At 48.0% G+C, this 13,223-nt stretch overlaps 1 non-coding gene and 1 pseudogene across 1 annotated transcript; both read left to right on the forward strand.

The window, feature by feature from the left end:
* Positions 1-1,079: 1,079 nt before the first annotated feature.
* Positions 1,080-1,186, forward strand: LOC120972942 (small nucleolar RNA R71). Its single transcript, XR_005767075.1, has one exon. It is a non-coding gene; the product is annotated as a small nucleolar RNA R71 (small nucleolar RNA).
* Positions 1,187-4,329: 3,143 nt separating this feature from the next.
* LOC109737883 (uncharacterized) lies at positions 4,330-6,032 on the forward strand (annotated as a pseudogene).
* Positions 6,033-13,223: the final 7,191 nt, after the last annotated feature.

Genomic DNA, 13,223 nt, shown 5'->3' on the forward strand with positions numbered 1-13,223 from the left:
AGGAGAATGGTTGCGTCGGCCAGTGCGTGTTATAGTGTCGGAGATGTTTTCTCTGCTCCATATGGTGGCAATGTCGACGATTTTGGTGCGGGAGTTGGAACAAGCGCCGAAGGTGGATTCGGTGGTGGCGATGAACTTCAAGATAGACTCGATGGCGCGGAGTGAAGATCGACCAAGATGATGCCGGACGTGGTCGTCACTTTTGCAAGACCCTCTTTTGCGTTTGTCCTACTAAACTTAAGCTTTTATTTGCACGTAAACTATGTTATGTTGTTTGAATTTGAACTTATTTTTGGGAACCTATGTCAAATTTGAGAATTGGGCATTTTCGGTTTGCGGGTCGATGCGGCGGTGCCCGAGCAGACCCCGCAAAAATCCGACCCGTAAAAAAGTATATTCCACGAATATCCTTTTATACGGGTCCGTTTGGGGGGTCTACATCTGTGGCTGTCCGAGCCATCCCTTAAAGGCCGTTTTCCGTGAACTGCAAACGCGTTTTGCGGGCCGGCCGGATGCGGGGTCTACTAGAGATGCTCTAATACTACCACAGTTGTAGATTGCCTACACCATCAAGTTTATATGAGTAATATCCTTCTTCTTCTTTGACTAAGCATGTGTACTTGTCATGTTGGGTGACACTATTATTGGTATAACTGAAAAGAGCTAACAACATGGCTGTCAAATATTTCATTGTGGTAATTGGTAAATGCATCATTTCAGGTCTGGATTGAAACCATCTTGATGGTGCTTAAACCTATTCATTATTGTCTCCCTGAGCTCGTCTTTATGCTGGTAGATACTAAATAGATCCATTTTTTCATGAATAACTTGTTCAACAGGTTTACCTCTTCAGCCACCTTCTTAAATTCCTCCATGTCTTCAACATGATACGTTTTCCCGTGTATTTAAATGGTTTCTCAATATTCCATTGCTCCCTGGCAGTCATAATTTTTCTATCAATTCTTTTCCTTCTTTAAGAGTAAGGGGCATAAAGCGTCGAGCTGCACTTAAATCAAGGATAGATTTAGATTCATCGTTGATCACACGATAGAATATATGAAGCATAACATATTCAGCAAAAACCATGATTAGGGCAAAGATTCAAGAGTTTAGAATATCTCCCCCAAGCTACATATAGGTTTTCTCTGATTTACTTGACAAAAGAAGTGAGATCACTTTGGAGTTTTTCTATTTTAGAGCAAGGGGAAATATTTAGCCATAAACTTCTCCAGACATTTTTCAGCTGGTTGTGTTGCAATAGTGTAATCTATTATACCATTCTTCTACCTTTTGAGAGAAGAGTTGAAGAGTTTCAATAAAACAAATTCTCTGGACACATCTTTGATTTTAAAAGTCGCACATAAAAGCATCAAAGAACATAAGATGTACTTGAGGGTCTTCTTCCTTAGTCCCTGAAAAGGCATGCTTTCCGACTTCCTGAATAAGATCGCGGTCAATCGAATACTTAGTAGCATAATTCGTAGGATAGACTATGGGAGATCTTGAACCCATATACGGAGCACAATATCCCCTCACAGATTTATTTTTCTTTCTGTGTAATCGTCGATTATGCAAATAAAAGTATTAAGCTTAGTAGTTTGATATTTTTGGTATTTTTCTAATAATGGATCTTGAAGCTCTTGTGGAAAACGTTGAATATAATCCGGAAAATAATTCTTCCTAGAAGGAGTTGAACCCTTGTCAGTAATAGGAAGTATCTACAATAACAACACCTTAGAACAGTTATGAAACAAATACTCTACACTTCACTACCCAGCCACAATGCGAGAAAATACTTGATGACCTGTAAGCCACACATGGTTGTGTAGAACTTCCATGTAACTATCCTAAAATAGTTATCATCCCAACTCAGAGCGGAGGAGAGTACTTATGAGCAACATTTCTTTCACACACAAGTTGTCATAGATCTTATGTGAAGTAACTCCTTGTGATTCTGTAGAAGCTATTAGTGTTCCAAGAGTCAAATAAACCAGAGTAGTGAATATTATGAGATGGTTGCAGCGAGAATAATAACGACTTGGAAGCAAAGAGCATAAAGTAAAGACCATAATAAAAGTGTTTTCCCACAGATGACAAATTAGGTGCGAAGAGATTTCAGATCATGGTATACCTCAAGTGTGCCACTTCAATGGTAATCCCAGTTACCTTGCATCGTGAGTTTAATATTTCATTTGTTTGTTCTGCAGGCGGATCACCCTAGAGTTATGGAACTCCTCGTGGGATTGCATTCCACACTATGGTCATGCTTTGACGTTGCCACAACGTGGTCGTCTTCATAATTAAGGTAGTTAAACTAGAACCATGCATTACGTTCGGTAGATAACCATCACATATTGTCTATGGCCCTCATAAATGTCTACACCTGTCATGTCAGAGGGTGCAAACTCTCTAAACCATATGTGTTACCTGTTTAGGTCTTTCGATCATGTTGTCTGGGTCCTTAAATTGGACAACACACATAGCGTTCATCATAGTATAACAACTTACTAGACAAACAATAAGACTACAAATACGAATGACAACATATAAGATAGGCACAAATGAATCTTACCGTTCACCTACATGCATCTCCCATGCTTGGAGGAATTGCTCACACATCGGAAGGGAATAACTAATCATCATAGAGAATAAGTCCATGAAAATCATATCGATAATAGCGTAAAGATCCACAATAAGACGAATGATTAAACAAGTCTCAATCTCCAGATGAGTATGAATAGAGTTATATAAACCAATCTTACAACTTGGAATTCCTCTTACAATGGCAATGATGAAATAAAAATGAGTATGGAGGTGAATGAACAAAACTAGAAGGATCTCCGGTGTGGTTCTTCTTCTCCGGATCTCTTCTCTCTCTGGATGCTTTAGCGCTAGTTATGTCTCTCTGGTGATGTGATGCCCTTTACGAATGGCGAGTACTGGCCGCCGGCGCACCGGCCGAAAGTTTCGGCCGGTCGGCTAGCAGCCGCCCGATTTGACCGAGGTGGGCTGCAGGATGTATTCCTTCTCCTTCCCCCCGCACGGGTCAAAATCCTCCCGCGTTGCTCCCTCCCCCGCAGCAAGCTCGCCCGCGCCACCATCCCTGCTCGCTGCGCTCGCCGTGGTGACCATCAAGCTCCCCGCGGTCACCAGTTCCGGCCAAAAACACGGCGTAGCTGCAGCACATCTGACACTAGGTTGTAGCCCCCGCGTAGTCGCCGCCACGCCACGCCGGTCGAGGTTGCAGCTCACCGCGAGCCCGTTGTAGCTCACCAGTGACCGGTTGCAGCATCCGCCCCTGCCCTCGTGCTGGATCTCGCCGCCGGGATTCACAGCAACCCACCGCCGGGCGCCGGCATCTCGGCATCGTGAAATATGGATGTAGCAAAAACCGTGGACGGTAGTAGCAAAAACTCACATGGTTGTAGCAAAAACGTCATCGCACCGTCGTTGCCGCCGCCTCGTGAAGAATGGATGTAGCAAAAATATCTTCGGTAGTAGCAAAAAACGACGATGGTTGCAATAAAAATGACTTCGCCGTCATCGTAGGGTCACAGCTACCATGAACGATTGCAGCAAAAAGAGTTGCCGGTAGTAACTTCATTCGTCGCTGGTTGTAGCTTCCATATTCGCTAGTTCCAGCAAAACGCTCGAGGCCGTCAACATAGTGTTCCAGCAAAATCTGTAGACGGTTCCAGCAAATGAAGTTGTTGGTTCGAGCAAAAAGTAATGCCAATGGCAATACACGGCCCACAACGGGAGTGCAGCTTCGTTAAAAAAACATGGCCTCCTCCATGAACAAGAGCTCGCAGCCATGGTCATGGATGCAACACGCAGTCAGCAGAGTTTCAGAGACATAACATTTTTTGGCCTGGTGGGAAAAAAGCTTGCTGGCCATGCCCATGGGGGAGGGTGGAGGAGAAGGCCATGGCGCGAGCATGGAGAAAGTGATTAGGAGAGGGTGTGGCCATGGCGACGAGTGTCGGAGAGAGAGAGAGGAGCGCAGGCTGCGCAGCCATGGTTGCACGGATCGGAAGAGAGAGAGATCGCGAGAGGGAGAAGAAGATAGAAAAAGGGGAACCGATGTGTGGGCCCGCAGGGACACGTGGCTCCCTAGCGTTGGTGGGTGGGAGACGCGCGTGCGAGCGAGCGAAGCGTCCGGCCGAAACTTAGGCCGGACTGCCGTGGGTGAACGTTTCCCTTTAGGAATTCCTGGATTTATTTCGGGCTTTCAGGCTTACATTATACTCCCTGTGTATCAAATACAAGACAGTTTTTGACATTGTCATAGCTTAAAAAAAACATCTTATGTTTTGATAAATCAAAAGAATGGGCGTTTCTCACCCGAGCTGCTGCAAAAGCAGAGGGGATGGCGTCTCAACCGATCATTGCTGGCTTCATGGAGCGAATTGGAGCAGACAGCCGGGTCAAAACTCAAAAGAAGGAAAGCAAAACACCACCAGCCCACAGACCGCAGGGCATTCGCTTCACTGGCACAAGTCCACGGCGGTCCTCGTGCACCGCAGTCCAAAACCAAAAGCCACAGCAAAATCCTCCTCGCTCCACCTCCACCGCACCAAATCGGCCCGCACCCCGCCACACGCAGAATGCTCCGCCGCCTCTCCGGCGCCGCCGCCTCTCCGGCGCCGCCGCTCCCTCTCCTCGTCCTCGGCCGCCTCGCGGCCCCCGTGGGCGCTCATCCAGCTCACCAACGTCGACAAGTCGGGGGCGCCGGCGCCGGGCGCGACCCTGCACCTCGACGCGCCCCCGTTCGTCACCGACCTCACCGTCCCCGCCCACTTCATCCACCCGCGGCCCCTCCCTGACCCCGCGACCGGCGTTCACGGCGACGTCCCGGGCCACGTCGCTGCCGTCAGCAGCGACGGCCTCCTCCTCGTGCGCTTCTGGGAGTCCCGCTTCCAGTTCGACGTCCCGCCAACGGCGACCACCGCGAAGCCCTGGTCTCCGCGATCCTCAACTTCTCCTTCACCGGCGTGGACACGAGCCCGGAGGTCACGCGCTTCGTCTGCAACCCGCTCAGCGGCGAGCTCTACCGCCTCCCGGACCTCGACGGCACCAAGCGAACCTCCCGCTACCGCCACATCGGCCTCCTCACCCAGTCCCAAGGCGGGCACGGCCCCCCTGACAGGTATGCCGTAGCTGAGATGTTCACTACCAGAGGCAGGGAGAGGCAAGAGGAGGGCTTCGTCTTGCGCCGGTTTCTCTCGGAGACGGGGAGGTGGGAAAAAATGGCGGGCTTGCCGTCCCCATTGCCTGCCGGTCGGCGGATGCACATCGACAGCGCCGTGGTGCCCTTCGGCGACCGCTTGTGGTGGGTCGACGAGAGCTGGGGCGCCGTCTCGGTGAACCCGCTCAGCGAGAGGCCGGAGCTCCGGTTCGTGGAGCTGCCCAGAGGGAGCGTGCTGCCTGACCTCGAAGGCGTGGTGTTCATGAGGAAACTTAAGCGCTACCGGCGCATGGGGGAGAGCGAGGGGAAGCTGCGCTACATCGAGGTGTCCAAAGAGAAGCCCTATGTGATCAGCTCCTTCACCCTCGACGACGGTGGGAGCTCCTGGACGCTGGACCACGAGGTGGCGTTTACCACAATTTGGGATGATGAACCCTTGAAGGAGATGCCGGCGATTGGCGCAATTGACCCACTGAACAGCCATGTTGTGTACCTTGTGTGCGGCGACCAGCTTCTTGGCGTGGACATGGAGAAGGAGAAGATAACAGGGAGCTCTCGTCTTGCTATACCCAGTGTCCCCATCCTACCATGTGTGCTCCCGACGTGGCTGGAATCAAGCCAGATTCCCTCTGCAGGTACCAACACTCTCATCTCCTTGATCAGTTGTTTGATTGACCTATATATGGAAGTGGTGAAAAGATAAGTATACTCTGCAATTGTTAAATTAGGCGCCTTTCGCCGTATCTTCTGAAATATTATGTGCTTGCAGTCCTCTCCTCTGTATACAAATTGTGCTAGAATTTGGGGGTAAATTGAGATGTTTTTGAGGAACTGTAATGCTCCCTTTCTATTCTGGTCAACTACAACTAGATATAAGAGGAGAAGTGCATGCATCCATGCTAGGAAGAATAGAGTATACTATACAATTGTCAGATTGGGCACATTTTGTTTTAACACATCTTCTGAAATTGTGTGCTTGGAAGCTTATGTAGGTCCTCCGTATATAAATTGTACAATAATTTTGTTGTAAATTGGGTGAATTTAAGGAACAATAGTAATTGTAGCCTTTCTATTGTGGTCCACCATTGCTAAATGGAAAGGGAAATAGCCGTAAAAAATAAATACTAAGAAGGGAGAAGTGCAGCCAAGACAGTGAAAGGCTGAATCTGTTCTAGTCTGTTCATTTGTACCTTCTTATTTTGCTGCCTTTTAAACCCCATCAGAATGGGCCAAGCTCATCCTAGTGGCAGGCACAGCTCCTGTCACTTGTAACTGCTTATTTTTGTTACTTTTTTTTTGTGACTGCTCGGCTGTGTGCATTACATATAGGGAGAAAAATACCAGCATATGAAGGTAGTGAAGATAATTACTATACAATTCTAAGATTGGGCACATATCTTCTGAAATTATGTGTATGTAGGGTCCTCTTATACAAATTGTACTAGAATTTTGTTGTAAATTGGGTGAATTTGAGTAACAATTGTGCTTGTAGCCTTTCTGTTGTGGCCCACAGAGAAGTGCAGTCAAGCTAGGAAGAATATGATTTTGAAGGAGTAGAGTAAAAGCTAGGTGACAGGCTGAGTCTGTCCAAGTGTATCTTCTTATTTTGCTGCCCTTTAAACCCAGCAGAATGGACCAAGCTCATCCTAGTGGCAGGCACAGCGCATGTCACTTGTGAGTTGTGACTGCCTATTTTTGTCACGACCGGTTTTTCAATAAAATAATTATTGAGAGACCAATCCCTTCTACGGACCAGTAAGGAAGAATTCCTTCTCACTGGTAGACAATATCTTGGTCACAGAAGAAAAATACCAGGAGTACTGAATATAATACAAGGTTGAGCGGAGACTGCCCAACAATTTATTACATGCACGCCGATAAAACAAGACTGCGGATGAGGTGGCATAACTACTAACTCACAATAATAACGGTGGTGGAAATATCACCGCGAAGCGAGTGATATGACTCCTGAAGACTACAGCTCTTCAAGCGTCGGAGTGAGGCTCGAGGAGACTTATTGCGGGTGGCGGAAGCGTATATAATACAAGTGACCAATATCCGGGATCGCGCAGGACTGACTGGGACTCCTCTAGGCGTCGGACGCGCTATCAAACTCTTCATCCAAGAGATCGCCTTCGTCAACATCTGGCCAAATCAACAAGCCAGGTGAGTACTATGAAAGTACTCGCAAGACAGTTCGGACATAAGATATAACAAATGTAAACATGAAGCATATGAACAAGTTAACCAGTGCGTTCAGACATAGAGATAATAAATACTGGGTGCCAAACGAGGGTTTGAATGACTCCTCGAGAGGAAACTGCAAGAATAGTAATACTGGTGCCAAACGAGGGTCCGAATGACTCCTCGAGAGGAAACTGCAAGAATAATAATGCCACAGTCGGGCGTTGGGGCGACACCACATAAAGGGCTTAGAACAGAAAATAAAGGCAGTGCATGCCACAGTCGGACGTCTGAGCGACATCTCATAAAGGGCTTATATTGTAAGTAATATACAAAACATGCCACAGTCGGACGTCTGAGCGACATCACATAAAGGGCTTATATTGTAGCTAAATAATACAGTAGCTCGAGAACATAAATTATCATCAATATGAACAAGAATAAGGTTAGTCCATCCGCAGGAATAACAATTAAATTGGGTTTACCACTTAAGCTTGTTCACCGGGAATATGTTTCCACGAGGATAGATATAGATGTACCGATTACCCTACTTGATCATGGATACGATGACTTGGAAGGATTTGACTCTGCAGAGTTTGTACTTAACCACAGCCAATGGATTTCAGTAGTCACGGGGACTAGTTCCGTTTACGGTGTTTTGGAAGAAACGCGTCTAACCAGTACACACCCATTCAACATTCCGAAGCCAGGGATCACCCTCGGCAACGTTCAAGAAAAACCTTGAGACGGGGAGGCTACAACCTCGCGTAGCATGGGATCAAATTTCTATACGCGCGCTCTAAGGGGGTGCCCCCCCCTCTCGGTCCCAACCGGAAACACCCATGCCCCCTGACCGGATGACTGGCTTTAATCCTGGGCCAAGGAACCATCATCCCGGCCCCTCTGTTTGGTGTGTACACGGAAAGAGGTTACCAACTTACTAAACCGCATCTTGGCAAAGAAACACGTGGTAGCACGGAAGGGAAACGAACGATAACGTGACTCCGTCCACGTTAACGTCGGAAATTGTCGGATGACGCAAGGCTGGTATGCTACAACAGTACCACCTTGCTGCCCTTCATGTCACCACATGATTAGGCCATCTCTCATCAGAGATCATCGCAACTTTGGAACATGCGGGTAGTTGCCTCACAAGCAACGAGGTACTCACCGACACTCATATGCCACGCACAAGCTTTCACGCAAACATGTAAAACACCTATCATATCAAAGGTTCAAACATGCTTGCCTGGTTCGGAGAAGTCGGAGTCTAGCTCGGCGAAGTTCGCGGCTCCGTCACCTCTTCCGGAACCTATGGCATAACGAAAACGGGCACTAACGTGAACACCAACGCGTGCACAGAAACTTCTCCAAATATTTTCCAAATAAATCCCATAAAAAACTAGACAAAATTTTAAGACTGTCAGAAAAAGAATCACTCAAAAATCCCTTTTTATTAAAAAGTTATAAAGGTTTCTGTCCAGGGACTCATCTGTAATGAAACAGAAAAGTTTCAGGGTTTAAACTGAGAAAACAGAAAACGCTTCAGACAGAATGCGCCAGCTCAAAAGGGAAAACGTATTTTGCCCGAAGGCGCCAACAGAAAACGGTTCGAGAGAGAATAGAACAGAGGCTGACATGGGGGTCCACATGTCAGGTTTAAAAAGCTCGCCGGCGCTCGAAGACTGCGGTGGACGCCGGCGTCGAACCACGGCGAGTTAGGGGGATCGGAGGGTACCAAGAGCTTCAGCGTGTCCTTCCGCGTTGGTGGGTGGTGGACTCGACCGTCGGAGAGCACCACGTCGACGGCGACACTTTCTCCGGCGGACGGCGGTTCGGGTGATGGTGGGGAACTCCGGTGGTGAGCTGCAAACCTCGAATTGAAGCGCGGGTCAGAAGGAGGGATGCAATAGAGGGCTACTGGCAAGAAATGGGAGGCAGGGGTGCACACACGGGAGCGAATCGAGCTGGATCCCGTGGCGGGTCACGGCGGCCGGAGTCGAGGAAGGAGACCTCCTCGGGGCTCTTCCAGTGGCTAGGCAGGGTCTTGGTGGAGTGCAGAGGTGGTGTGGGTTCGAGTTGAAGCTCGGGGCCTCTATTGATAGGCGGATCGAGGGGGTGGCCGTGAACGGAGAATCTCCGGCGAGCAATTACGGCGATGTCGTGGATTAGCAGGTGGTTTAGGTGGCAAGGCAGCATCAGTGAGGTGCACTGGTGCCGTTCCCCCGCAAATCTCGGTTGGTCTTGGCGTAATGGCGTCAGTCCACGGTGGGGCGGCCGCACGGGCACGACGGCGGCAGAGAGCGCGCTCCGCGCCCTGCGGTTCACGACGAGAGTGGCAGCGTGTTCTGGGGAGTGGAAGGCCACGCGGCGAGCTCCGGTGGTTTGGGCGGCGCTGGGTAGCGCCGTCTGCGCCGCACCTCCCTCTGGCGGCCGCAAAGCCGCCGCTGGCGTCGGTCACGGGGCGGCGCACCTCTTCCTGCTCGTCGCCGACGTCCGCAAGGCTCCAGGCGTTCGTGTGGTGCAGGGACAAGGGGGAGGGGACGGGGAGCAAGGTGACATCGGGGCACTGTCGAGATCGACAACAAGTTCTGAAGAAAACGACAGTAGCACTGAAATGTTCTCTGAACTTTTCTGAATCTGATTTTGACAATGCACTGCAGGTGTTCGACAGAATGATTTGGCAATGAGAAAAAATTTCCTGGGGCTGGGACTTGGTGAGGTGACCACTCAAAGCACCCAGAGGCTGCCTGATTTTACTTGGAATTTTTGGAGAAAGATTTGAATGAATTTCACCAAATTTGGCAAATCTGGTCCAAACTTGTAGCAAGTATAGTTTGAAAAATTTGAACTGAAGACGAGTGGATCTTCCTGGATCTTGGTCGAGGGTTCAAAGGACTAGGAAGGGGAATTGGTTTGAGGGCAAAAATCAAAGCAGAGATGGTAGCTCCTTTGTAAATCTCCAAGGGCTAGAATAGAAGGCAGAAATTTATTTGATAAGTTTTAAATGGAAAAATAATCATAGGGGGAGGTCCAACTTGCTGGATTTGATGCAAAACATGATCCAAAGATGAGGGGAGGGTTAGGAGAGGGGATATGCACTAAGGCCATGGCAAGAGAGAATTGTTGAAAGTGGTAAAGGTTTATTCCAAAAGCCATAGTGCATTTTCAAAGAGATTTTCAAAAGTCACTTTCCCCAAATGAAAAGCATTTTGTCTTGAGTCAAAATAAAAAGAAGGAACCTCCAAGACCAAAAACAGATCTTGGGTGAATCCAAATAAAACTCTTGCCATAAAAATATTTGAAAGGTAGAGTTCTTCTGAAAAATTTAAATCACCTCCCTCAAGTCAAATAAAATCTTTTGAAAAATCCAAATAAAAACTTGGGTGTCACAACACCTACCCCCTTTGAAAAATCTCGTCCTCGAGATTTCTGCTGATCCTCAAATAGATATGGATACTCTGTCTGGAGAAAATCTTCCCTTTCCCATGTAGCTTCATCCTCGGTGTGGTTGCTCCACTGAACCCTGAAAATTTTTGTCGTTTTCTGACGGGTCCTCCTTTCAGACTCTTCCAATATCTTTACTGGCCTCTCTCTGTAGGTGAGGTCTGGTTGCATATCAATGCTCTCATGAGGTACATGCTTCTCCGGGTTACTCACACATTTTCTCAACTGTGAGACGTGGAATACGTCATGGACGTCTGACAGCTCCTTGGGCAAGTCTAGTTGGTAGGCTACCGTGCCTCTTCGTGCCTTTATACAAAATGGTCCAATAAATCTCGGGGCTAGCTTCCCCTTAATTTTGAACCGTTGCAGACCCCTCATAGGAGATACTCGGAGGTATACGGAATCACCGGGTTCAAAGCTGACCTCTCGATGTTTTTGATCATAGTAGCTCTTTTGTCGGCTCTGTGCTGTCTTGAGTCGGTCCCTGATCTGCTTAACTTTCTCCTCGGCCTCTTTAAGCATGTCTGGGCCGAAGATACGGCTGTCACCTGTTTCTGACCAATTCAGTGGGGTACGACACCTCCGTCCGTACAATGCTTCAAAGGGTGCCATTTGCAAGCTGGCTTGGTAACTGTTGTTGTAAGCAAATTCGGCATACGGCAAACTCTCTTCCCAGCTGGATCCATAGGTGAGCACACAGGCTCTTAGCATATCCTCTAGGATTTGGTTTACACGTTCCTTTTGTCCATCAGTCTGAGGGTGGTACGCTGTACTGAAAGCTAGTTGCGTGCCCAGAGCTTGTTGTAGGTGATCCCAAAATTTGGAGACGAATTGTGTGCCTCGGTCGGATATTATAGTCTTTGGGACTCCATGCAAGCAAACTATACGGGAGAGATAAAGTTTTGCCAGTCTTTGGGTGGAGTAGGTAGTCTTCACGGGAATGAAATGAGCAACCTTGGTTAGTCGGTCTGTGATGACCCATATGGCGTCATTTCCGCGTTGTGATCGGGGTAATCCGACAATGAAATCCATTCCTATTTCATCCCATTTCCATTCCGGTATCCGGTTTGGCTGGAGTAGCCCCGCGGGCTTTTGATGCTCGGCCTTGATGCGCTGACATGAATCGCAACAAGCAATAAACGTGGCTATATCTCTTTTCATACCGTGCCACCAAAATCTTTCCTGAATGTCCTTGTACATTTTGGTCCCTCCAGGATGGATCGAGTATGGAGCGGTGTGGCTTTCGGTCAAGATTTGCTGCTTGAGTTCCTCAATGTTAGGTACGCAAAGTCTGTCTCCGTACCATAATGTTCCTTCACTGTCTGTGACGAACTCTGAAGCCTTACCAAGGTTCATTTTCTTCTTTATACCTTCGATGTTGGGATGTCCCTGTTGAGCCTTCTTAATTTGTTCCACCAGGGTGGGTTGTATCTCCAGATTTGATACGGTGCCCTCAGAGACTAACATCATGTTGAGCCTAGCAAACTCTTGCTGAAACTCAGGCCTCAAGTTTTGCGGACCGTCATTGTCCGGGCTGGGGTTTCGACTGAGGGCATCGGCCACTACATTTGCTTTCCCTGGATGGTAGTGAATGCCGACATCATAGTCCTTGACCAATTCCAACCAGCGTCGTTGACGTAAATTTAGTTCTGGCTGTGTGAAGATATATTTGAGGCTCTTATGGTCTGTATATACTTCACAGCGATTTCCCAACAGAAAGTGCCTCCACTCTTTGAGTGCATGAATGACTGCTGCTAGCTCCAAGTCATGTGTTGGGTAATTTTCCTCATGTTTTCGCAGCTGCCTGGAGGCATACGCGACCACTCTGCCATCCTGCATTAGCACACACCCGAGACCTTTTCGGGATGCGTCACAATACACTTCAAAACTCTTGTGTATGTCTGGCACAGTTAAGACCGGTGCGGTTGTCAGCTGCTTCTTAAGTTCTTGGAAGCTCTGCTCGCATGCTTCCGTCCATACAAATTTCTTGTCCTTCTTGAGTAACTGTGTTATAGGTTTTGCCACAGTGGAGAATCCTTCAATAAATCTCCTGTAATATCCGGCCATTCCTAGGAAACTCCGCACATCTGTAACATTGGCGGGTGGCTTCCAGTCAAGTATGGCTTTGACCTTTTCTGGGTCTACGGCCACGCCTTCTTGGTTCAATATGTGGCCTAGGAAACCAACTTGCCTTAGCCAAAATTCGCACTTGCTAAATTTGGCGTACAACTGGTGTTTTCTTAATTCTCCCAAAACAATTCTGAGGTGCTCAGCATGCTCTTCTGGTGTCCTTGAGTATACCAGAATATCGTCAATGAACACCACAACAAATTTGTCCATGAATTTCATGAACACTTTGTTCATGAGGTGGACAAAATATGCGGGGGCGTTTGTTAGACCAAAA

This window comes from Aegilops tauschii, chromosome 1 (genome assembly GCF_002575655.3).
Source record: "Aegilops tauschii subsp. strangulata cultivar AL8/78 chromosome 1, Aet v6.0, whole genome shotgun sequence".
Classification (NCBI taxonomy): Eukaryota; Viridiplantae; Streptophyta; class Magnoliopsida; order Poales; family Poaceae; genus Aegilops; species Aegilops tauschii.